The sequence below is a fragment of the Echinops telfairi genome, unplaced genomic scaffold (assembly GCF_000313985.2).
Source record: "Echinops telfairi isolate 266 unplaced genomic scaffold, ASM31398v2 ScPeMD7_7427;HRSCAF=8465, whole genome shotgun sequence".
Taxonomy (NCBI): domain Eukaryota; kingdom Metazoa; phylum Chordata; class Mammalia; order Afrosoricida; family Tenrecidae; genus Echinops; species Echinops telfairi.
In genome coordinates this window covers 9,264,222-9,290,608 of record NW_022111327.1, presented here as the reverse complement: position 1 = coordinate 9,290,608, position 26,387 = coordinate 9,264,222, and the positions used below count along the sequence as shown (strand labels likewise).

Below are 26,387 nucleotides of genomic sequence, written 5' to 3'. Positions count from 1 at the left end.
CTCAGTCAATCCCACCTGCGTTTATCAGCCAGGCTGGCACAATAAACTGTCTCACTGTTACCATAAAGACTTATAATCTCATTTGTTGGTCTTGTTAGGTGCTGTTGCGTAAGTTCTAATTCAAGTGACCCTTCTGTCCAAAGGAATAAAACACGGTCCCATGGAGCACCAGCCTCACAATTGTCCAGTTTGAACCCATTGTTGTCAGCCACTGTGTCAATCCACTTAGCCAATGGTTTTCTTCTTTTCCACTTCCCTTCAACTTTACCAAACATGACATTCTTTTCCAGGGACTGGTCTCCACCCTGAGAGCCTAGTGACAGGTTGGGCTGGTAACCACAAGGTCAGCAATTTGAAACCACCAGCTGCTTCTTGGGAGAAAGATGGAGATTTCTACTACCCATAAAGTGTTGCAGGCTCAGAAACCCACAGGGACAGTTGAACCCTGTCCTATAAGGTCACCATGAGTGGGAATCAACTGATCTTGTTTGTTTAGTCTCTCCTGAACACATGGAGAATGTAAAATGTATGTAAGATGAAGTCTAGCCACATTCACTCTCAATAAGCTCATGTGCGTGCGTGCATGTGTGCGTACTGGATACACTTGTTCTAATTTACTTAGAAAGTGTTAGACACCTGGACAGATTGTGCTCATAGCCTGGTGACTGCCTGAAGTTTCATAAGTACTTTAAGACAGAGGAGATCACAGAGGAGGTACAAGGAAGAGGACTGGCAATGTCAGCCCTATCTGTTTTTAAAGGAGGCCACATCCTGATTTGATGGTCCCCGTTTGTTTCCCCCATTACTTCTCCAGCTCTCTGACAAACCCTGGGGCGCTGTCTGCCAAGGAGAAATGCACCAAGACTACTTCCACTAGAGTGCAATCGACGGCATGGATTCTAGAGAAAGGCATAGCTTAACTCCCAGGAATGGACCGCTCGGTGGAATGTCCAGCATGCGGCAGGAACCTGGGTGAAGCTACTTGAGACTGGCAGGCTTTGCCAGGAGGACCCTTTCAGTGGCACTGCCAATATTAGACCTCCTCCGTCCATGCGTGAGCCCTGGTGGCGTAGTGGGTTCTTCATTGTGGGGGTTGTTGAGCTAACTGAAAGGTCAGCAGTTTGAACTCGTTAGTCGCTCTGTGGGAGAAAAGACTCCCAGCCAAGACTCCCAGCCTCTGCAAACCACAGGGGTAGTTCCACTCTATCCCATCAGGTTGCTATGGGTCAGAATCAACTTGATGGCAGGGGGGTTTAAGTTTTCCCAGACACAGAGACTGCATCTGTATATACAAACCTGCAGAGCCATCAGTACCACAGCGAAGTCTGTGCAGCAGACTTCTCCCCCTTCCTCCTCTCTTCCCCAGCCCCCGCCCCCAGCCCCTGCTAAATCCCTTTCTCTGCCATGGTCTGACAATCGCTGCCATAAGTCATACATCAGTAACTATAACAACAGGCTGCCACGGTGCTGGGCCTGTGCTTTTCTGGGAGACAAAAACAAGATTTTGTTTACCTGGGAGAAATCAAGGATGTGAACAAACAGGAGCCTCCTGATAGAGCCCAGAGCCAGCTGGGCAGGCCACTCTCAGGCACTGCTCCCAAAGGCAGAATCCAAACAATGGTCCATTTTCTCAGAGGCCCTGCCAATCGCACCTGGGCTCTGGGTTTAGCTGATGCCCAACAATCCGGAGTGGGTAGAGCCTTACCTCTCCTGACTTGTACTGTGGAGTTTATTCCCAAGCCAGCACATGGCCCCAGATGTTCTTCTTCCTCGTCTTGCCTATCAACACTCTCACGAAGACCTGCATTTTTACTTTTATTTTTTTCCAACCTTTTTAGTATGAATTAGGTGGAGGTTTGCTATCAGATCATCATGTTTGTATCCAACAACTTAACAAATGTCCCAACAGCTTGCCCTGTTTCCTCCCCTGCCCCTTTCCCCTCTTTTTCCCTCTGGTAGACATTATCTTTCTCTGAAGTTAACACCTGGCTACCCTCTAGCCTCTTGCTTCCTCCTCCCTCTGCTCCTCTCCCACTCTTGGTCACAATCCAACTCGGCTTCTGCTGGTATGAAACCCTTTTCTTGATTTTTGTTGTTGTTGTTGTAACAGTGGTCTGATACAATATTTGTTCTTTTGTGATGGACATCATTCAGCGTCATGTCCTCCAAATCCATCCATGTCATGAGGTGTTTCACCATCTCAACATTGTTCTTTCACAATGCCTAGCTTTGACTCCATTGTGTGTAGGTTACCAAGGTTTCTCTCCATTCTTCCCCAGATGGTTGTTTTCATCTTATTATTGTTGGGAATAATACTGCCACGAACATGACTATACATCTATTTGCTCATGCTCTGTTCCTTATTTCTGTTCCCCTTATATACCAATGAGCACTATTGCTGGCTCAGATGGTATTTCTATCCCCAATTGTCTAGGAAGTGCCACACCACTTTCGACAGTGTTTGGTCCTGTTTTACAGTCCCACCAGCAGTGTCTGAGGGTTCCAATCTCTCTGTACCCTCTCCAGCATTGGTTATTTAATGGTGATCAATGCGACGGTGAGCTTAGTATTCTCATCATTTTGATCTGCATCTCTCTGATGGCTAATGGTCCGAGCATGTCTTCATGTGTGTTGCCTTTGTTGGTGAACTACCTGTTCATGTCCTCTACCTTTATTTTAATTGGGTTATTCATCTTTTTCTTGTTGAGATGTTGGCTTTTTCTATAGATTTTGAGAGATTAGTCCCTTGTCTGATATGACATTGTTCAAAAAAAAAATTTTCCCCCACTCTGTAGGTTATCCTCTTAATCTTTCAGTGAAATATTTTGATACATATGTTTCTTTGTTTTAGGAGGGCCCAGTCATCGATTCTGAGACTTGAGTTTTTAATAAGCATAAAATTTTAAGTAAAAATGATGATGCTTCATCAAAGATAAAATTTCCTATACAAGATTGAAAATGGAAGAATATGTGTGTGTGTGCTTACGTGCATGGGTGTATTATTCTCTGGGGTTTATTGTGCTTCAGAAAGCCAATCTGCTTAGCAGTGTTCGCTTGTTAACCACTATAGTGTATAACCTTGGGATAGATTTGGCGATCTAAAGGATTGTTGACACTCATATTCTCAAGAATCAGCATTTTTGGCCTTCTTGTCAGGTGCCATCAAGTGAGTTGCATAGTGACCTGATGCATAACAGAATGAAACACTGCCCATGGTACAGCTCTGTTGGAGCCCATTGTTACAGCCACTGTGTCAGTACATCTTGTTGAAGGAATTCCTCTTTTTCACTGTCCCTCTACTTTACCAAGCACGATGCTCATCTCCAAGGACTGAGCTCTCCTGACCGCATGTCCAAAATAAGTCAAGTGAAATCTTGCCATCCTTTCCTCTAAGGAGCACTCTGGGCCATACTTCTTCCAAGACAGACTTGTTTGTCCTTTTAGCAGTCCATGGTACTTTCAATATTCTTCTCTGGCACCACAATTCAAACACATCGATTCTTGGATTTTTGAACTACAGACAATCTAATGCCAGCTCTTTCCTTTCTATCAAGCTTCCCCCCTTTGGGCCACTGACTTTGGGAGACACTAGACGAAAACATAGTACAGAGCCCTGATGGCATCGTGGTTAATCATTGCCATCTGTGAGACCAGGTCTGTAAGGAACAAGAGCAGCTGACCATCAACAGGTGAGAGTTGCACAGTCACTCCGCTCTGTGGGAGAAAGACAAGGACTTCTACACCCATAGTTATAGTCTGGAAAACTCGCGGGAGCAATTCTACTCTTTCATAAAGGGTCATTATTGGTTGGAATCAACTTGATGGCAGTGAGTTTGTTTGTTTATTGTGTGGGTTGGTTGGTTTTCGAGAGAGAGGAGCATTATCAGCAAAGAGAGCAAGTCCAGCTATACACCAAAGCGATTTGTATTTCCATGCACTCAAAACCAAATCAAAACTAAGTGTTATGCATGTAGAGAGCAAGTCAAAATGCAGATCCCTAAGTCTCACTACATTCCTACAAAATCCAAATCTTGGGTTTTAAGCTTGGAATCAGCCTTTTGTTTTATTTATTTCTTCATATATTCAATCGGCGTTTTAACAAGCCCACCCCCATCTAGATAAGAGGTCTCTGGGGAAATACTGGTCTGGGCAAGTGGCTTTCAAGCCTTTTCAACAGCAGAGCTTTCCATTAAATGAAATCCTGTCCACATGCTAATCATACACTTTTAAATGCAGATGGGAGCCCAAAGCCCCACTTGTCCGCCCCCCGCCCCACTTCTGTGCCCACTTGGTCTTGAAGGAACAAGAGTAGCTGACAATCAACTGGTGAGAGTGACATAGCCAAATTCTGAGTTTGTCGTGCTAGCCAGCCTGTAGTTATCAAGGTGACTTTGGGCAACTCGTAACAGTATTCTCAAGTTCTGTTTCTTCATCTACCAAATGAAGTTAAAAATAATCTTCCCTGTACTTATTCCAGAAGCCTATTATACGGAAGAAAATCAAATGAAGGTATGTCAAAGTCTTCGGAAGAGGAGAAATGCTTTTAAACACACCGCACAGACGTGATGAGTATTCTTTTCAACTTGAGCACTGCCAGTTTGAGTATGCATGTCATATTGCGTGGGAGAAGCGAGCTAGCAAGTGATACTCATTCCAAAGCACCATCAGGACAGGGACCGAGAATGGCTGATGAGTGGGCTAGCTTGGTTCACAGTTTAGCTCCTGTCTGGTCCCGATGGCAAAGGCAAAAGCAATAGACTTCTACTGCTGGGCAGTCTGTGAAGCCCCAAGGTCACCCCTCCTTTTCTACTGGAGTCTAAGGACTGCTGGCCTCTGCATCAATTTGGAGCCACTCAAGTAATTTTCTTTCTTGGTCACTTGCGTCAATGCAAGCAGGCGGAAAGGAGCTAAGCCAACCTTCTCCCCATGGCCCGCACTTTGGTGCTCTACAATGATTACTCATTTGTCTGTGGCAGATGGCTCTGAATTAAAATTTTTCTCACAGATGAGCTACAGAGATTAAACCTCAACAACACTGAAGAGTGTGTGTATTGAGAGTGTAGAAAACCAGAAACAACACACTCCTCTTCCCACTGTGTCCAAGGCCTCAGGGTGAGATGGTCCAGGAAGGAGCAGGCTGGGGAGGACACACTGCGTGGCCATGTAAGAGTGACTAGAATTGTGCAAAGGTGACTAGAATATTGAATGCTGACCTAAAGAGGCTACCTTATCCATCTCAAATACTAAATATGAGAACAGAAAGTAAAGAATTACAAAATCTTCCTTGGTATTTGTAGGCATCCTGGGATAGTAGAAGAAACGTGGAGTTTCAAAACTGAAAATAAATAATGAAGCTACAAAAAAATGTCTAGGTAGAACAACTCATGGATGGCAGGAATGCAGAGGATAATTATTCTATTCATAGAACTAGATATGGACTTTGCACCTCGACCACCCTTCTTAGTAGGCATGGCCTTGGCTTTGCCAAGGGGGACAAAGGACTTACAAATTATGGAACACTTGATCCCTAGAAATACAGACAATATTCTACACAATTTCAATACTATTATTACACATAATAATATTAACTTGAAAACATAACAAATATGTAAACTTGATCTCAAACAGATCCCGGGTTGCTGGCTGCCCAACCCTAAACAAGGAAGCAAGCATGAATGAATTTCAAAAGGAATTCATTCAGTGACAACCCATAATGTTTTGTAGCCACGACCTCCATCCCTTCAGGGACACTGCAAACTCAGGCTTCCCCTCCTGAGCCTCAGGCTTGCTGATTTTCCATAGGCATGCCCCACATACTGAGGAAGTATCCTGTTCCCTGCACCTGGGCAAGTCAGTCCCTGTGTGTAACATCATCCCCTTCCTCCTCATTTAGCTTGGACAGTGACTTATCTATTGAGACGCCATTTGGTCTTTTCACCCAGAGCCCTCATTAGATTACACTCTTAGAGATTTAGTAGCTTATTGCCATTATTGTAAACACTTTCCCATCTCTCTTCTCAGCTGTCTTATCTCAATCACAACACTGCCCTAAACTGGATCCTTTCCATATGCCAACAATAAACATGAGACAAAATTCCGTGTTAATGTAATCCAAAATGTGTGATGTAAAAGAAACAAGAAATGCTGGAGGGGTTGGTGAGGGACCGGAACGTTCATATACTGCTGGTGCATCTGTAAATATGTACAACTACGATGGACAGCAAGAGGGCGCTACCCGACACTTCTGGGAATAGAAATCCTATACAAGCCAGCAATATATCTGGTGGGTATATACAATAAAGTAGTAAGAGACATAAGATGAAGCGACAGATGCCCCACTACCCATCCCCTTGTTAATCACAGCACTGTTCCCATTAGCAAGAAACTGGAATCAGCCCCAAAGCCCATCAGTAGAATAAATAAAGAAACTTTAGTACATAGATATAGTGGCATACTATCTATCCACAGCTAAAAAAAAAAAAAAGATGATGAAACTCTGAAGCACTTCAGGACATGAATGGAGCTGGAGAATATTATGCTGAGTGAAGTTAGTCAATCACCAAGGGGGGGAAACGTGTGATGTGGACAGTAAAGGAGTCCACTCTGAGTCCTAGCAAAAAGAGAAGTTTCACAAAGGAATTAAATGAGCAATGCCATGGGGATGATGGCGACTTGACGGTGACTTGTTCGCGCTGATTATGCAAGTAAAGGGATTGTGATGAAAGTCGTGCTGTGGCTCTTTGTTACCCTTGTAAAGTTACCTTCATGGAGGCAGGCCCCAGATGCTGTGCTCAGACTCAAGACACTGTACCAGGTGGCCCCTGAGGCTGACCATAAACGTAATTCTTGTGTTCTGTGACTCGGCCTTTTTGTCTTAGTATTGGGAGTAAAGGGGAAAGATTCTATGATTACTCTGCTTTTGAGATGGGTCCTTGGTGAACAGTAGGAACCCTGGTGGTGTAGTGGTTACATGTTGGTCTGCAATCCAAAAGGTAGGTTGGCAGCTTGAAACCATGACCAGCCCCGAGGGACAAAGATGGGGTTTTCCAGTCCTGTAAAGAGTTACAGTCTCAGAAACACTCACAGGGGCAGTCCTACCCTGTCCTCTAGGCTCACTAGGAGTCATTACTGACTCGATGGCACTGATTTGGGTTTGGTTTTGGTGAACAGTCCCCAACATCCTAACTAGTTGCTAGCAAAGAGTCAAAGCACAGACTTCTGGAATACAGAAAAGGAAGAGGTTGAAATCATTGCTTCCCTCAGTACTGATTCGACAGGTATTCCATTAGCAAAATGTTGTGAGATGCTGGCCATGTTCCCCAGGGCTCTAGTTCTCTAGCTGATACGCCCTCCTTCGTCTTCCCAGGCCCCATATTACCCCTATAGGTTCACATAGGCCCAGTGCCGGTGTCCTGTTTTTGTTTCATTGGCTGATGCTTTTGACTTATATGATTTGCTTGCCCATTTATTGTCCTCTTCCCAGACCATGGTCTCTTGACTCCCATCATTCAGAATCCCTGTCTTATGCTCATCTGATTGCCATTGGTGGTCCCCAGGCTGCTGTCACTTCTCTTTGTAGTTCAATATCTATAATGAGATCCATAATTTAAGTTACAACACTTGGCTTAACTAGACAGAACTCAGACATTTAAAATTCATGATGTTTAATAATACTTAAAATAATCATAGTAGTAGCAAACATTTACTGAGCACTTCCTATGTTTCAGGCACCATTATAAGAACATGACATGTTTGCGTATTTGATGTTCAAAACCTCCCTGTAATGCGGGCTATGGTTATTTATTTTGATAAAAGGGGATATCATCAAGACACTTAGACTTGGAGACACACCTAGAGGTCAAAAATCAGATTTTGATCTATTTACGGGTTTTTCTTTTTTAATTTTTTTCAATTTTTTTTGTTTCTGTTTTTTCTTTTCATTAATGTATTATTTTCTGGATCATTGGTTGTCGTTTTTTATTGTCATAATTGTGATCTCTTCTGTTGCTTTGTCTTGTTATGCCTTGTTTTTGGTGCATATTATTATCTCTGCAGCCCATATACAAAAGATGGGCTGGATGAACAGTCTGGAGGAGAAAACAATGGGACCAATGATTCCGGACGGACATGGGAGAGGAGGAGGCTGGGGAAAGGAGGTGGTGTTGACCAACCCAGGGACAAGGGAACAACGAGTGATCCAAAATTAGTAGCAAGGAGGGTATGAGAGGCCTGGTAGGGATTCAGCAAGGGCAATATAACCAAGAGAAAATACTGAAACCCAAATGAAGGCTGGGCATGATAGTGGGACAAGAGGAAAGTAAAAGGAAATAGAGGAAAGAACTGGGAGGCAAAGGGCATTTATAGAGGTCTAAATAAAGGCATGCACATATGTAAATATATTTATATAAGATGGTGGGGAAATAGATCTATGTGCATATATTTATAGGTTTAGTATTAAGGCAGCAGATGGACATTAGGCCTCCACTCAAGTACTTACTCACTGCAGGAACACTTTGTTCTATCAAATTGGCATTCCATGATGCACACCTTCCCAACATGGTCACTGAAGACAAATGTGTGCATAAGCAAATGTGCTGAAGAAAGCTCATGGTACCCAGCTATCAAAAGATATAGCATCTGGGGTCTTAAAGGCTTGCAGGTAAACAAGCAGCCATCTAGCTCAGAAGCAACAAAGCCCACATGGAAGAAGCACACCAGCCTGTGTGACCAGGAGGTGTAGAAGGGACTAAGTATCAAGCAGCAAAGAACAAAAAGTCCTATCAGTGGGGGCCCACCTTCCCGATATGATCACTGAAGACAAATGTGTGCATAAGCAAATGTGGTGAAGAAAGCTCATGGTGCCCAGCTATCAAAAGATATAGCATCTGGGGTCTTAAAAGCTTGAAGACAAACAAGCGGTCATCTAGCTCAGAAGCAACAAAACCCACATGGAAGAAGCACACCAGCCTGTGTGACCATGTGGTGTCGAAGGGATCAGGTAACAGGCATCAAAGCACAAAAAATCATATCATTGTAAATGAGGGGGAGTGCAGAGTGGATACCCAAAGCTAATCTGTAGGCAACTGGACACCCCCTACAGAAGTGTCGTGGGGAGGAAATAAACCAGTCAGGGTGAAGGGTAGCAATGATGAAACATACAACTTTCCTCTAATTCCTAAATGCTTCCTCCCCACCTGCCACCCCCACTATTATCCCAATTCTACCTTACAAATCTGGCTAAACCAGACGATGTATACTCGTACAGATAGGAACTGGAAACACAGGGAATCCAGGACAGATGATCCCTTCAGGGCCAGTGGTGAGAATGGCGATACTGTAGAGTGGAGGGAAGGTGGAGTAGAAAGGGGGAACTGATTACAAGGATCTACATATAACGTCCTCCCTGGGGGATGGACAACAGAAAAATGGGTGAAGGGAGATGTCAGACAGGGCAAGATACGACAAAATAATAATTTATAAATTATCACGTGTTCATGAGGGAGGGGGAGAGGGGAGCGAGGGTGAAAATGAGGAGCTGATATCAAAGGCTCAAGTAGAAAGCAAATGTTTTGAGAATGATGATGGCAACAAATGTACAAATGTGCTTTACACTATTGATGTATGTATGGATTGTGATAAGAGTTGAATGAGCCCCTAATAAAATGATTAAAAACAATTAACAATATGATCAATGGAGAAAAAAATAAATAACTTACTTAAGTCCATGCATTTAGCTACTAAGTACAGAAACTAGGATTCAAACATAGGCAGTTTAATAGCAGGGTTTGTGCTCTTGTTCACAGTGCTAACCTCATTTTACCCTCTAAATCCTCTCATCTTGTGTGTCCCTTTAGGTGTTACTATATTTCCATTCATCTTAGTTTAAGAAACCTTGAACTTATCTCCATTCTCCCCATCTCTCACCCACAGTCATTAGAATATCAACTGCCTCTGAATGATGTGATTCAGATGAGGAGGCAAACACATAAACCATTAATGGCAATATACCATAGCTGTGAGAAAAGTGAAGTGCTCTGTGTGAACATAGGCATCTGATCCTGTTACTCAAAAGATCACAGTTGCTCTCCCTAGTTGCTGTAAAATCAAGTTCCACATATAGACATAGAATTAATATTTGGTGAAAGAGATCATGGCTCCTTCTCCACTTACTCCAAAATACTGCCAATAGATGCAGCCCAACAGACAAGGTCACTAGACAGGCAGAGGAAGAGAAGGGGCTTTTTGTCCCATTAGCCGGAAGTCAGAGAGCCACATTAACAAGAGGCATCCTGGATCCAGGAATCTACTGATAAAAGCCAAACACTCTTGTTGCCTCTGGCAAGATTAAGTGACAGCGCTCCCCACCCCCAATGCAGTAACAGTTCTTGGTTCCAAGAAGCGCATCCATTGGCTCTCTGAAGTCCTTGGTGGACGGGAGGGTACCACGCAGAATTAGCAGGAACTTGAACAAAGGAAAAGTTCTTGCTCTTCACATTGCTGCCCAACAGTGGATTTGAGAGATCTGTGAACCAGAGAATTTTAAAAATCGTTGAGAGAGCATTCCAAAGAGTGGCACATCTGGTCCTGGTGACAGATTGCTTCTGTGTATGCCATCTTTAACCCTTCCCCCAGAAAAGGGTGATGGGTGCAACAACTACCCTGACAGCTCAAAACAAAGGCACAAAGCATTCACTGCCATTGAGTTGGTTCTGAAGCATAGTGACCCCCCTAGTGGACCTATAGAAACCCTTTAAGGCAGAGTAGAACTGCTATGGTGGGTTTCTGAGGCCGAAAATCCTTAAGGGAGCAAAAAGCCTCATCTTTCTCCACCAGAGTGGCTGGTGATTTCAAACTGCTGACCTTGCAGTTAACAGCCCAACTTATAACCTACTCTGCGACCAGCGCTCCTGCCTTGGAGGCTAGAATGGAATGTCTAGATAAGTGATTCCCAACCTTCCTAATGCCGTGGCCCTTTAATACAGTTCCTCATGTTGTGGTGTACCCCCAACCATAAAATTATGTTCGTTCCTACTTCATTACTGTCATTTTGCTACTGTTATGAATCAGGTGACCCCTGTGAAAGGGTCATTCAACCCCCAAAGCGGTCGCGACACATAGGTTGAGAACTGCTGGTCTACACCATCCTCAACTCTTCAGAGCCAACACAAAGTGCTTCACTGTTTGCAGCCCTCGTCATCTCCATCCTCCACCTCAGAATCATGAATAGACCTTTGGAGCTAGAGATAACTACAGGGAGCATCCAGTCCACCCCTTTGTCTCCAAAATGATCTTTTACTTGGACCACCAGGCAGACAATAATATCTCACCACCTTCCACGGTGCCTACACGGAGAAGGCTGAAATACCCACAGACAACCAGAGATGAGAAGAGTTTGGGCATTTTCTACCTAACCAAAATGAAGACGTGGCAGGATTACTCATGCAATGTTTTTCCTCTGCTGATCCTAACTTCTCAACTCTCAAACTGAAGTGTGAAATTATCCAAGCAACAAGATCTGAGGTCACCACCACTCTTCTCACCATTCAATTTGTAATTTGGGAGTTTTTGTTAGAAAAGTAGTATATGTTTACTCTAACAACTGTAAACAGTACAGAAAAAACATCAAGGAAATTGGCCCATTACCTTTCTCTAAAACAATTCCTCAGAAGCAAACATGGTGAACACTGTAGACATAGCTGTCTCAATATTTTCTGTGTGTATTCAAATACATACACACACACTTAAATACACATATAGACTTTCCTTTTTCACAAATGTTCTACAACTTGAATCTTCTCCTTAACAGTGCATCATGGACACCTTTACCAGTAAGGATATTTAGCTGTATTTCATTCTTTTTTAATGGCGATGTTCTTTGGGAGAAAGATTAGGCTCTCTACTCCGGGTAAGGAGCTACAGTCTCATGAAACCCACAGGGGTAGTTTTACCCTGTCCTATAGGATTGTTATGGGTCAGCATCAACTCAATGGTTGTAAGTTTGGTTTGGGGTTTGGGTATGTCTTTGATTACATTGTATAAATATACCACCTTTATTTAACAAATCCTTTATTCAAAAGTAGGACCTCTGGTAGCGCAGCTACTAAGCCCAAGGGCAGTAGTTTGAACCCACCAGCTGCCCCATGGGAGAAAGGTGAAATGTTTTGCCCCTACAAAGGTTAACAGTCTCAGAAACCCATAGGGGCAGTTCTGGTCTGTCCTGTAGGCTCACCATAAGTTAGAATCCAGTCAACAATGGTTTTTTAATGGATTATTAATGGACATTTTATTTGTTTGCCTCTTTTCTGAAATAGTGTGCTGAGTCCTTGTGTTATTGTAACTGTTATGGGATCGCAAGGCATACACATTTAATTTTTTTAAATCTATACTGCCCAATTGCTTTCCCACCAACAGTACATGAGAATGCCTATTCGCATCTCTGTAATCATGCAGTGTTAACATTTTTAAAACAATTGCCATTTTGACAGGTTAAAATCTTGTATCTTGTTATTTTGTATGTGAGTGTATTTTAAGTGAGATTCTACATATTTTCATATTATAAGCCATCTGTCTTATGCTTTTGTGAATCTTCTGTTCTTATTTTTTACACATTTTTCTACTAAAGTATAAGCCACCATCACCATCACCTCTCACCTGGACCATTGCAGTAGCACCCTAACTGATGTCTCTGCTTTCTCTCTTAGACCCACATAATCTACTCTTTTCCCAAAAGCCTGAGTTACCCTATTATTACCATGTCAGCCTGCTGAAAGCTCCCCAATGCTCTTCACAGTGCCTACAAGGTCCTCCGTAATAGGAACCCCCCCCCCACCTTGCTATATCTGCTCTCATGTTTTACCATTCCTTCACTCATTCAGCTCCAGGCATCCTCATCTCTTAGAGGAAGTGCCTGACACCGTGCCTTTGCCCCAAATGCTTCCCATTAACTAGCATATCGACATAGCTATCCCCCTGGCTTCTCTAAAGAGGTATCTGCTGTAATGCTGCATGGTCTGGCAGACCCGCCCTGACCTTCTTAAATACAGGGGGTAGTGGTTTCTTTTGTTCATGTTTTAATGTCCAGTGCCTGAGGTGGCTTCTGGAATATGGCGAATGCTCCAAAAGTATCTTTTCTTTTTTTGAAAGAATGAATGAATCAGCTCAAACCTGGAAATACTGCGGGGGAAGTTTGTTGTCAGATTCTCTATGTTTGTACAGCCCGCCTTGAGCTTCTGCACGGCTTCTCCAGCAGGGCTTTAGCTAGGTTTGAAAAGCCTTTAGGAAAGGCCGTGTAAACCTGGACCATGGCAAGAAGTGTCAACTCACCAGGATAGACAGCTCAGTGGGACACATTTCAAGAATATTTCTTCCTTCATTAGCATTAAAACAGGCTTCAAAAATTTCTGGTGGCCATAACTGCATACATCATGATGTGCCACTAATACAATGGCCACAAATGAATTACCGGGCAACTTATAAAACAGAATTCAATCTTGGTTGATAGGAAAAGGAGAATAAGCCTCTTCTTCATTGAACCTATGCTTTCCAGGTGGGCACCATTCCATTCCAGGCAAGTTCTTTGCATGTATTGCCTTCGATAAGCCAAGACTCGTTTGTAATGTACTGTGTATACTTATATATTTGCCCTTTATGACCTTTGGCGAGGGGAAAACAAATCAAGGAAATAATCCCCTCGTTTCTCTCTCTGACATGGCACCTACTCTCATTTTTCTAATATTACACCCATTCCTCACTTAACTATTCTCTTACTACCCGGCATTTTGCATTGATGACAATAATAAAACATTCACGCTCTAGCTTGTGCGTTCACGACATACAGCTGACAACAACAAAGGCAACAGCTGCGCAGCTGTGGTTGTAGAGGTTCTGTGTCGGTTAAGCCCAGATTCTCAAGTGGTCTGGCAGTTACGTGTGATGTCATTTGGCAGTCAGGTAATGATGTAGTCATCTGCCATTGTTTGATCTCTTTTTGCATAACCATGCTTTTTGCGTAATGATCTGGTCTTTGGAAAGTAATCATCTCTCTAGGCAAGGAGTGGAGTAATGGCTGTATTTCCTGATATAGCAGCACTTGTTGCTTTGCCCCACACTTGCCGGAAATATCTAAAACTCAAAGCCCATGACATTTCCATCCTGATGATAACAAGTGCCCTTAAAGGTGGCGTTATCATATGATACATGTCTCTGCCTCCTTTTATGTGTATCTGTGGTTAGCAGACCCTACCATTGTCACAGCTGATCTCCATCCACAAAGACCTTCCCGGATCACTGCCTTTGTACATCTATATCTGAATCCTTGCCTTGCTGTTATGTAACCAAGACCCTGCCTTATACACTATTGTTCAATAGTTCTTAGTGGGGGAGATATTATCTGGAGACACTTTTTTATCATGACACTTAAGGGCAAGGGGTCTGCTACTGGCATTTAAGAGGTAGAGGCCAGGGATACTGCTCTATGTCCTTCAATATATAGGACAGTCCCCTACACACACAAAAAAGGATCATTTGGCTTAAAATGTCAAAAGCACCAAGAGTGATAAACCTTTGACCAGTTCCAATAATTGAATCCCTGTCATACAGCCTGTCCGGTACTTTTCTTCATGCTGCTCTCAACAAACTTAGTGCCATCAAATTTATTCCAACTTGCAAAATATCAACCACTTTCCTCTTGAGACAACGTTCCACACACCCAGGAGATACCTCTCTGTTAGTCACTACCGATATGTCTTGACTGCTTCTGAAGCCAAAGACTGTTCATTCCACCTGATCGTCTTGAGTCCACATTGTTGACAACCCAAACTCTGGATCCAAACTAGCTAGATTCAAGTCCGAGCTTATCTCTTTTACTAGCCGAACAACCTTAGAGAAGTTATTCTCTGAGATTCAGTTTCCTCATCTAGAAAATACACATAATGGTTGTTCCTACCTCATAAATGGAGTGCATGTCAACTACTTAGCAAAATGTCTAGCATGATTTGAAGTATATGATAAATATTAGTGCTTAACTATTAGTAAGACTTTTCTGGATTGTTTCCAAAGGTCTCTCTTGTTCAGTGATGATCAATATCCTAGAGCATCATTGGTCAATAGAACTTTTTTGCAGTGATGAAAATTTTCTCTATGATGTCCTTTTTAATATTTAACTTTTCATTTGTATTTTTAGGTATTGTTCTATTGTAATTAACTTATATTTAAATAGTCAAAATGGCCAGTATCTAATGTAATGGCTGGAATGGTACAGGAGTTTTTCAAATTGAATCACCCATTCAGAATAAAGCCCCAATAAACCCTCCTGGTAAAGACAGGAGTTGTCCTACTCTCTTTCCTTGCGAACGTTGAGAATCATGGCCCTAGTATGAACTGTACTGCTGGGAGTGTGTTGCAATCTTCAGGTGCATTCGGGCAGAAGTGAAGAGTCCTGTGACTAATTCTGGCTAGTGCTGCATCTCTCAGCTCCGGTCAGCCCACTGACAAATGAACTTCATGCCATGAAACAACATGTGTTTGCAACTGAAATCGTTTTATGCCCTAAGTACATTTGACCATGTCTGGAGATACTTGTGGCTGTCCAAAATGGAAAAGCGCTGCTATTGGCCTCTAGTGAGTAGAGACTGGGGATGTTACTAATGCACAGAGCAGACAAAAATTGCCCTCCCCAAAATATCAGTAATGCTGAGGGTGAGGAATTTTTTAGAGAGAGCCTTTAAATAATCTCAAATTGTTTATGAGCATCAGATGTTCTAGGAAACTTTCGAAAGTTGCAGGTCTCTAACTTCCTTGGAGAATTTGGCACATTGTTGGCCTGTTTACACTACCTACCCACCCACCGAAAAAACACACACACAGTTTGTTGTAGTGGTTTGCTGCTGTTGAGTAGGTTCAACTCACGGTGACAGTGGAACAAAATGTTGCCTAATTCTGCCATCCCCGTGCTCACTTGCAAAGTAGACCACTGTAATCCATAAGCTTTTTTCCCAGAAGTAAATCACCAGGTTTTTCTTCATAGTCTATCTTAATCTGGAAACGCCAGTGAAACTTGTTCAGCGTTATTGCAGTACACAACCTTCCAATGACAGGTGTCTATGCATGAGAGGCATTGGCACAGAATCTAACCTGGTTACTGGGTAAAGAAGGTGAGAATTCTACCAGTGGACCAAAAACAGCCTCATTACTCCCAGTTTATTCCCTTCAAGTTACCAGGAAGGAAATGTTCATTTTCCAACTCAAAAACTCTCTGCCTTAGAGTCAATCCTGACTCATAGCGACCCCATAGGGCAGGGTAGAACTGCCTCTGTCCCCAGACATTAACTGTTTATGGGAGTAGAAAGCCTCCTCTTTCCCCCGAGGAGTGGCTGATGGATTCGAACTGCTAAATATGTGGTTAGCAAAGCAGCAATTCCTTCCATCCGGAAAAATGCTGTCCCAGAAGCTCTCAAATTATAAGGCTTACGGAGACAAACTGAGTCTAATTCATTAACTGCTAATGTATCAGATGGAAGAGAGCTTGGGAAACTCATCAGAGATTTAGAAAAATCATGAGGAAATATTGATGGAAGCCTGAGATACTGAGATACTTTGAAAGTGACTGCATGAATGAGGTTCCTGTTCTCCTCCAAGTGTCTCTCGGTCTCTAACAAAACAGGACTCTAGCTGACACACCCAGGAGGCTGAGCTAGTAGGTTTGGTTAGGTCTCCTGAATTGTCTATGCTGACACATAAATACAATTTCTCTGGTTTGATCTTGAGGGAGAACGTTGAAAAGTGACCATATTCATCCCATGCATCCAACTGCATCGCTCAGATCATAAATGCATTTTTCTTCTCCTAACTCTGAGCTTGGGGAATCTCCGAACTCTCTTTCATCATCACCCCCTACTTTCTTCTGGCCTAGTCACACACCACATGCTTCCATAGAACAGCTCTACCCAGGGCTAGCAGAGCCAAGACCATCCTGCAGATTCCTTACCACTAGCTGGAGACTTGAAAGATGAAAGATAATTGCCCACCTTGTGTTTTTTGGCTAAAAAATCAATGCTGGCCACATGGAAATGAACTCCAACTAACTCCACCCTTACCCCCACTATGCCCCCATTTAAAGTAACTGCTACCAGGAGACCCAGGGCCAACATGACAATCCACCTCATAGGCCCCCTATATAGAGTTTAAAATAAGAAAACTCAAGCATAGCCATTTAGTCAGTTCTGACTCTTCTCTAGCCTACATACGGTTAACAAGGCTATACATCTTTATGGGAGCAGCCAGTCTCATCATTCTCCCTGGGATCAGCTGGTGGGTTTGAACCATCAACCTTGCAGTTAGCAGTTCAATGCCTAAAACTGACAACCCCATGCTCTAGGGTAAGCACTGACACGCTAACGACAAGGTCACTGCTTCCAATGGGTCACAGATCCATGGAGTGGCAACTGATGGTGGAGTGGCTAGGATTCCGGCTGAGATTTGCAAAGCCGGCAATTTGAAACCACCAGTGGCTGACTCCTCAGGAGAAAGATGGAGCTTTCTACTCCCCTGAAGAGGTGCAGTACAGGAACCTCACAGGGACAGTTGTACCCTGCCCTATAGTGTCACTATGCCATTGATTCGATGGCAGGGAGGTGTTTTGGGCCAACAGATGAGACAAGTCTACCTTGGGAGACTCCTGCCAGCTGTCTGCTGTACCTCAGGTGTGGACAATTGAGAGAAGCAGGCATATGATGCTCAATAATTGCTTGATGAATGTGTCAGTCACTTCTCTTCAGCCTCATCCTGAAATCCTATGATCGCCTCGGCCGGATGTCTTCGTGTGCACTGAACTACCTTAAAACAAAATGCCATGCAGTTAACCTGTGGAGCGTGAGCTGGAAACCACGCTTCACCAAAAGAATACTCGTGACATTATTTTAACATGAATTTTGTTTCTGGGTATCTGATTTCGTTTCCTTCCTTTACACCTTTTGCGAAGGCCTGTTACCTACCACAGGGCCACTTCAGGCCTTTTTCTCCAGGCTGTCTTATCTCGCACTTCTTTCGAGAGTCTTGATGATAATCACCCTGTGAGAGCTTTCTTTTTCATTCTGAGAGCCAACTGAGCTTAACTTGTATCAGCCAGGCTCGCCTAGACTTAAACGGAGACTCTCCGTGAGACCTACCATTTTTCACTTGTATGACTGTGAAGCTCTTGAAATGAAGTAGAGGTTCTCAGAAACCATTTCCATGTGATTTACATATTTTCTACTCATTGCATCATTTTCACAATTTCCTGGGAATGTAGCATATCTTTACTGTACAAAAGGTGTTCACAGAGGATCGCCTCCTCAACGACTCACTGTCATGTAGCCTTTCTTACCTTGACTGATTTTCCCTTCCCTTGCTTCCAAATATCCATCCCAGGGTGCACTTTAATTTTGGAGTCAGTGGTTCCTCACCACTCATTATAACCTAGGTTTCCACATTTTTAAAAAAAATGTATGGAATAGTTCCTTTAGCCCTTTGTGAAAAATCTATACTTGAGAGACAGGCCTTTCCAAATTTCCTCCAAAATAAACCGTGAAATTATAAACTCACAACCTGTGGGGTTAGCCATGTATTCTTTTCTCATAGACTTAGCTCCTGTTTTATTAAGAATTAGGTGCCCCCATCTAATGAGAAATCAACAATGGTTCTGGGAATTACAAAACCTTGACCCGTGCTACATATATATTTATGTGTGGTTAAAAGAGAACATTCATTCATAAAGTTAATTAATATCCAATAAAACTATAGTACTTGATCTCTCTGATTACTCAATATTTTGATGGTAGATTTATGTGCTGGCATAATAAATCAAATTGTCAGTCTTTGGCTGACTAGTTTGTTCTTTCCCCATACAACATTTGGAGCTAGACTGCCAGGTTCAAGTTCTGGCTCCTGTACTTCCTAGCTACATGATCATACGCCATTCCCTTAGCCTTCGTCCATAGAGTTTCCTCAGCTGTCAAATGAGGATAATTATGCCCACATTGTGAGGGCTAAATGAGATACTCCAATATGTGTCTGGGACATCAAGCTTGGTAAAGGAGAAGGGCAGTGAAGTGGAGGAAGGCCCTTGACAAGATAGGTTGACAGAGTGGCTGTGACAATGGGCTTAAACATAACAATCGTGAGGATGTCAAAGGACCAGGCATTGTTTCCTTCTGTTGTACACAGAGTCACTAGGAGTCAGAACCAACTCAGTGGCACCTGACAACAGCAGCAGCATGGGTGTGGCATATGGAAGTGCCCCAGATCAGGAGATGAAACCAAGCTCACTGCCATGGAGTCAATGCGGACTCACAGAGACCCTCTGCAACTGCCTGTGGGAATAGAAAATGTAGTCTCTCCCACAGAGCTTCTGGTGACTTAGAACTGCTGACCATGTGAATTTCAGCCCAACTTGTAACCATTACAACTACCTGGGTTCTGATTCAATAGCCAATAGACATTAGTTACTCAGCCTAAAGCTGGTCATTATATACAGTGTTGATTTTAACATACCAATTTTGTCTTTTTTTTCTTTTCAAAAATGTGGGTTCTACAGCTAAAACCAAAAACCCATTGCCATTGGGTCTGTTTTGAGTAGACTTGCCCTCGTGAGGTTTCCAAATCTAGAGTGTTTATGGAAGCAGACTGCCACGTCTTCCTCATGTCAAACTACCATTGGATTTGAAGGCAGACATTATAACTACAGGGGGCTCCTGGTTCTGTAACATTGTTCCCCCATAAACTTTGTCAATTTTAGTCTTCTGATCTAAATCACACAACTTGACATCAGCTAGGACGGTATAACTCATGGCCGAGTACATTCTGACTCAGAAGAAACCTATCGGGGTTCCAAGGCTGACAATCTTTTGGGAAGCAAACTGTTTTCTGGCAAATGGATGGTGGGTTTAAACTGCCCACCCTTTGGTTACCTGCAGAATGCTTTAAGCACTGTGCCACTCTGGCTCCTTTGAGATATAGGCAAACCTTAATTCTGATCATTTCTATTTTACAAGAGTCTGGGAAACAGAATTTTCCCATCTGATGCCAATGGCTGCTCCAAAGTAGCTCATGCGTCACCACTACAGCTAACTGAACTTACAGGTCAGCAGAGTGGGCAGCTGGAAATGTGACCTGATCAGATGCCAGTGTTCTCGATTTCTGAGTAATAACAAACAAAGAAAAAGAAATGTGGTTTCCAATAGTTCAGTGAGCTGCTGAAGAAAAGAAACAACAAACAACTAAACATTGATTTTCTCAGTCATGACCAGGTGGGAGAGGAGGAGACCCAATTAGGTAGAAAGGGAGAGACTATGATTGCACTAAATCCAAGCACAGGTCGGGGGATTCATTTCCAATATTGATGCTATCAGGCCAGCTGTGGGAGATAGTGCCAATTGGGGAGGTTCAGTCTAAGACCAGACGGCATTGTGAGCCTGAATGAGGTGGATCCTGATAAGGGTCAATCTATTAATTACAAATGGAGGGTTTAATTTCAGATGCCTGTGATACATTCCACCAAGAGTGCCTGCCTAAAGCTGGTAACAATAGGGCTCAGGCAAATTCCAATTACTAGATTATGTCCAGTGATGAGGTTAATGGAAATGAATGTATTATTGGGGCCCCTTGAGAACAGTAATCTTGTAAAAGCTCTAACCAGTCCTGAGAGCAGAGAATTGTCTACTCCTTTGTGTCCTCTGCTCAGGGAATTTTAGCTGAAAATACAAAGGAGCTGACTTTATCTCACTTTGTTCATTGCGCTGCAATTGTTTTATGGGATGTGGCCTGAGCCCAGCAGCTTAGCCCCATGCTCCTTAATCCAAAAAGATCTCAGCATATAATGGTAGCTTTTCAGTAAGATGTCCTAGGGCAGATCCAGGAGTAAGCTCACCAGGACCTGAAGGTAAATCCCCAGAGAGAGGCAAGCAATTTGACTGCTTTACTGGACCTGTTCTTAGCCTGCATCCTGCACATTTTAAAATTCAATCAAGTCGGTTCATGCCCCAGGTTGCTTTAGAAGTACAGTTGTTGATAATAGTGAATCAAACCTAATTTATTAGCCTGCTGATGTTCTTCCTTTTCCTTCCTCAAGCACCACCTTTTTCTGTCTTTCATTGCTAATACATGATTTTTAATGGGGATCTCAAGACCATTCAATATGATTTTGGAGTTCAAAGAGAAGGCAAAACCAGATAAGCAAAGGATGAAGTAAAACACTTCCAGCTGACCTCAAAGTGAACAGAAAATTGCAGCTAAAGGATATTATTGGGTTTTTTTTTAAGGTTAAATCATGACCCATTCTAATATATACATGTCCAAGATTTCCTTTGAATCCATTCATCAGTGAGAGAACCACTACCCCAAGGGTGGTCTGCAAACAACAGACTGTGGGATAGAGCCAGCCTGTCACCTGTTTCTGAAAAGAGAATGTCACTGGAGCACAGTCAGGTTCATTCATTCATCTAATGCAGGCGTCCTCAAACTACAGCCTGCGGACCACATGCCACCCGCCAAGGACATTTATCCGACCTGCTGGGTGTTTTTGCCCTGTTTTGTTTTTTACTTCAAAATAAGATATGTGCAGTGTGCATAGGAATTTGTTCATAGGTTGGTTTTTTTTTAACTACAGTCTGGCCCTCCAACAGGTCTGAGGGACAGTGAACTGGCCCCCTGTTTAAAAAGTTTGAGGACCCCTGATCTAATGTGTGTGGATAATGTTCCTGTGAAAATGGCAGATATGTGTGGCCCACCGTGCCTGCAATATTTAAATGGTTGGGTATGGTTTTGCCTTTGTTTTCAACCAACTCAAAGTCTTCACAATTTTCATGGACATCTGCTAGGGAAAGTGCATGTATGGAACCCCTACTAGTAGTCAAGCTCCCCCTCATCTGATCAGAGAATAGGAAGGACGCTGCATAGTGTCTTCTGACACCCAAATGCGAACTTCCTGCTGCTGAGTAGATTCCAAACCTGTGCAGGATTTCCAAGACTGTAAATCTTCATGGGACTGGACAGCCTCCTCCTTGTTCCTCTGAGCTGCTGGTAGGTTTGAACATCTAACCCTGTGGTTAGCTATCCCAATGCTTACCTGACAACGCCACTAGGGCTCCTGTGTATTATAATAGCCTCTAGGAAAACGTTTACTAATTCTTGACATTTTAACCTCAAAGTCAAGGTGTTCTAAGTACCTTCACCTAAAATGTGGAATGGATATGGGATAGTTCTAGATGATGTTTTCAGTAACTAACACTTTGGAATGGGTTATTTTTCAAAGGTTAATTGACCATTCACCTAGAAGACCCAAATGTTCCGTGATGACAATTTGATACAACTCAGTGACTCACCAAAAACCAAACTCACTACCATAAAGGAGATTCTGACTTATGGTGACCCTATATGACTACACACACACACACACACACACACACACAGAGAGAGAGAGAGAGAGAGAGAGACCGACCCTGTACAACAGAGTAAAGCATCCCTTATGGGTTTCTAAGTCTGTAAATGTTTATAAGGATAGAAAGGCACACTTTTTCCCATGGAGTGACTTTCGAACTGCTGACCTTGTAATTAGCAGCCCAACACATACCGCACTGTGCTACCAGTGCTTCAAATTCTATTTAGGGGCCCTGGTATTGCTATGGGCTAGGCTGCTACTTACAAGGTCAGGGATTCAAACTCACCAGCTACTCCAGCAGAGACAGATGAGGTTTGTCTTCTGTATTGATTTACATCTAGGAAACCTGTACAGGGTCACTATGAGTCAAAATCAATTCAATTGCAGTGGCTGATGATGGAATCTATCTAAAAAAATCCAGAAGCAACTTCAACACCTACTCTTTTAGTGTCTGTCCTTATTGTTTCGTTTGTCCTGAATATTGTCGCTTTTTCTTTTAGCCAACATTTAAAACTTCAAGAGCTCTTACCACAAAGTCCAGATGGCTTATTTCTATTTAAAAATTAAACACTGGACCTCTTATAAACATTGATAGGAACAGAGTACCCGCTTTCCCCTTTGCCAGAGTGTGTTCCAGTTCCAGTTCCAATAATTCACTCAGGCAGATGATGCCTCTTTACCCAGAGGCATATCTCCAGCATGACAGGCGTGGCACCTTTCCTGAATGCCAATTGAAGTCTGGGCACCAATGAGCAGTTACTACTAACATTCATTGTTGCCATCACCAGTTATGAGAAATCATTCAGCAATTCAAAACTAATCGCCAGAGATGCTATTTTCCTTTGATGCACTGCTCTATGTACTTACACTTGTCTCTCTTCACTCAATTCAGTGACCTCTTGGGCCCTTTTTGTAAACCATAGCATGAAGTCCAGATGATTATCAAAAGCCTCTGACCCTCATTATACAGTTGTCTCTTTACCAGGCTGTCCTCCTAATAGTTCGTGGTCGCTGCAGCCCGGGGAGACGGAAGCAGCAAGATGATGGGGGTGGGGAGGGGGGAGGAGCATCAGGAGGAAAAGGAGTCGAATCCTGTGTTCTACAGGAGTCCAGCAGAATCCCCATTTTGAAGCAGTAAAATTGTGAAACTGTCAGGCAGAAATTGTTCTTGGGTTCTGAGACCTCGGGTTAGTTCCCTGGGGAGCCAGTCTGATAAGTCTCCCTTAGATTCTTGGAATGTCTGCCTTCTGAGTTGGCAATGGGAAAGAAAGACACACATGATGGGGGCCAGATTGGTTAGCAAGAGAGTTGATTTCTTAATTTGTGAAGATGAAAAAAGCTCATCTTTGGCTATGTTATAAATCTGTGCCCAGACCTGTGCCAGAGGCTGTGGGGCAAATAAGAGCAGACTAAGACGGTTCTGCCTTTAAGGAGGTGGCGTTCTTACTGGGTGGGGGGGAGACACATGTAAGGCGATTAGAAGAATAAAAGGCAATGTCAGAGACATGAGAGCTCAGGTGTAAGCTAGTACTCACATTAGCATGATCAGCAAGAGGTAAGATCAAAGTTAGGAGGAAGAGCTATGAAAGTAGCTAGGGGTAGCAATGGCCTTGGACTGGTAGAGAAAAGTGGGGAGAGGCCCTTTCTACTCAGGGCATCACAAGAGCATGGGAACAATAAGGTGGGTGTGGCAACCCATGAGGTGATCAAAGTGATTTCAGGAGGAAACAAATGTAGGATGGAGAACTTGGTGGCTCAGCACAGACCTGGGCAAAGAGTTCCACTCTGGTGCCACATACCCGGGAACCTGAATGAAGGAGCACGGTTGACCCCTTGCTCAAAGACAGTAGGATTAGATGGCTCCAGAGAGCATTTCATAGGTCTGAAGAGCAACCTTTCAGCTTCATGACCTAAGTGGGGCTAAACAGGATCCACGGGTCCCATTGTGTTTCTGGGCCAGGCCTGGCAGCCTTGGCACAAAGTAGAAAAGAACAAACATTATAGAGCCAAGAAGGAGAGAGAATGGAACAAAACTATGGTAGGGAACAGTCACACACCTCCAATCTCAAAGAACTCTGTGCTGCAAGTGATTCCCCATCCTTCTAATCCAATGCAGAGATTGGAGAAGGGCCCTGCTCACTGAGATAGAGCAGATTCCCAGATCAAAGCTCTTTACCTCCTGGACAAACTGATTAATTGCTCTTAACTTGAGACTTTATGCTGGATGTGGTATTGATGTTCATTTCCAAGTCCACTCATACTGACTTCTGGGTTAGCCTGTAGTTTATGCTAATTTTTTAGATTACTCTTTCCAACGCCTCATTTACTTTATGAGCCCATTGCTCATTTTTGACTGTCTTGTTGGTATCTACTTCCTTGAAATGTTTAACAACATTCACTCACTGCTCCATCCAAGCAATTGATGACCAAAGGGCAGCCAGCTCCCTGCCATTCAGAAAGGTAGTCAAGGAAACCAATCAGACTCCCACTCCTCTACCTTCTCCGACTCCCTGCTTCAGGCCACTTCCTTGGTGGGGAGGCCCTCACCCAAGGTGGGAGGGAGGCACCGATGCTGAAAAAACAACTCATGTGTTTTTCAGGTCTCCAGCAGCTGTGGGTTTCAACTGAAAGAAAAACGGGCAGTTTTGAGGGGAAAGAAAGAAGCTATTGATTGAAACAAGATTTATCTCTTTTGTGAGAATTTCAATTACTCCTGGTCTCTTCAGTTAAAAGAAGTATTTGGAACTGCTCCCCCCCCCCTTAAGATCAATTCAGATCAACATTGCACCATCCTCTATCCATGCTTTGAATATGTGGCTGCACTCCTCCAGGAGCCCTTGCCTGACTGTTCCAGTTCTCACCATCCAGTCACTCTTGATCTGACCACATTTCAACTCTTCTGTGGCTCTAATGGAGCCCTGGTGCCTTAGGTGGAAGAGAGATGAGACTTTCTATTCCTGTCAAGGATTACAGTCTATGAAACCCAAAGGGGTTGTTCTATCCTGTCCAACAGAGTCAATATGAGTCAGAATCGACTCATTGGCCGAGTGTTGGTTGGTAGGTTTGATGCCTTTGTTGGTTACATCTTGGGCTGCCAAGCACAAAGTCAGTAGTTTGAACCCACCAGCCGGTCCTTGGGAGAAAGATTAGACTTCCTGCTTCTGTAAAAAATTACAGCCTCAGACACCCTATTTTATAGGGTTGCTGTGAGTCTGAATTGACTTGATGGCAGTGGGTTTGGTTTTGATTTTAGTTTAATGATCTGCTTCAGTTCCTGAGAATTGGCTAGGTCTCTGAGGAGATTCTGCAAGTTCATCTGATACACTCACTCAGAAATGCTTCTGAGTAAACAAAGGACCCCTGTACCTGTCACCTCTGATGGGTATTTATGCCACATGTTCTTGTTAGTTGCTGTCAGTGCACGTATGCAGAGTCAAACTGATCCACTGAATCCTCAAGCTGTGCCATTTCTGAAGCAGTTGGTCAAACTTGTCTTCTGAAGAGTCTGTGATTGGATTTGAACCACCATTCTTTTTGATAGTAGCCAAGCATTTAAATACACCATTTAGAGACATCAAGCATTGTCTCATAGAAAAATGCCTTTGCTCTGAGTAACTTCTCTAAGCCTGGAAGTCCTCATTGATAGAGCACACCTTCCTGAAAACAATGAATTATTTCTACCTTCCTGGGATCTACAGGAAGTTGGACAAACTCTCTGGCCTTGGCCTTTGGTCCTCTGAAATCCCACATATGAAAGAACTTCAAAAACATAATGGGAACAAATTGGATTAAAAGAAATTTTTTTCCTACAAACTGTTTGAAAACCCCGGTATTGACAAAGGCAATTCGAGGGAGTCTTTTTTTCTTCCCCAGGACGTGATTTAATGGCATGGCATGATCTTTAGACTTTTGAACAAATATGCCTGCCATCTCTACTGCTCAATGGAACTGAACACATACTCTGTACTGCAATGTG

At 43.2% G+C, this 26,387-nt stretch overlaps 1 protein-coding gene across 1 annotated transcript in view; it reads left to right on the top strand.

Moving 5' to 3' along the window:
* Positions 1–26,387, top strand: part of TRPC5 (transient receptor potential cation channel subfamily C member 5) — a 169,328-nt gene that overhangs the window by 10,368 nt on the left and 132,573 nt on the right. The gene's annotated exons all lie outside the window — the stretch shown is intronic.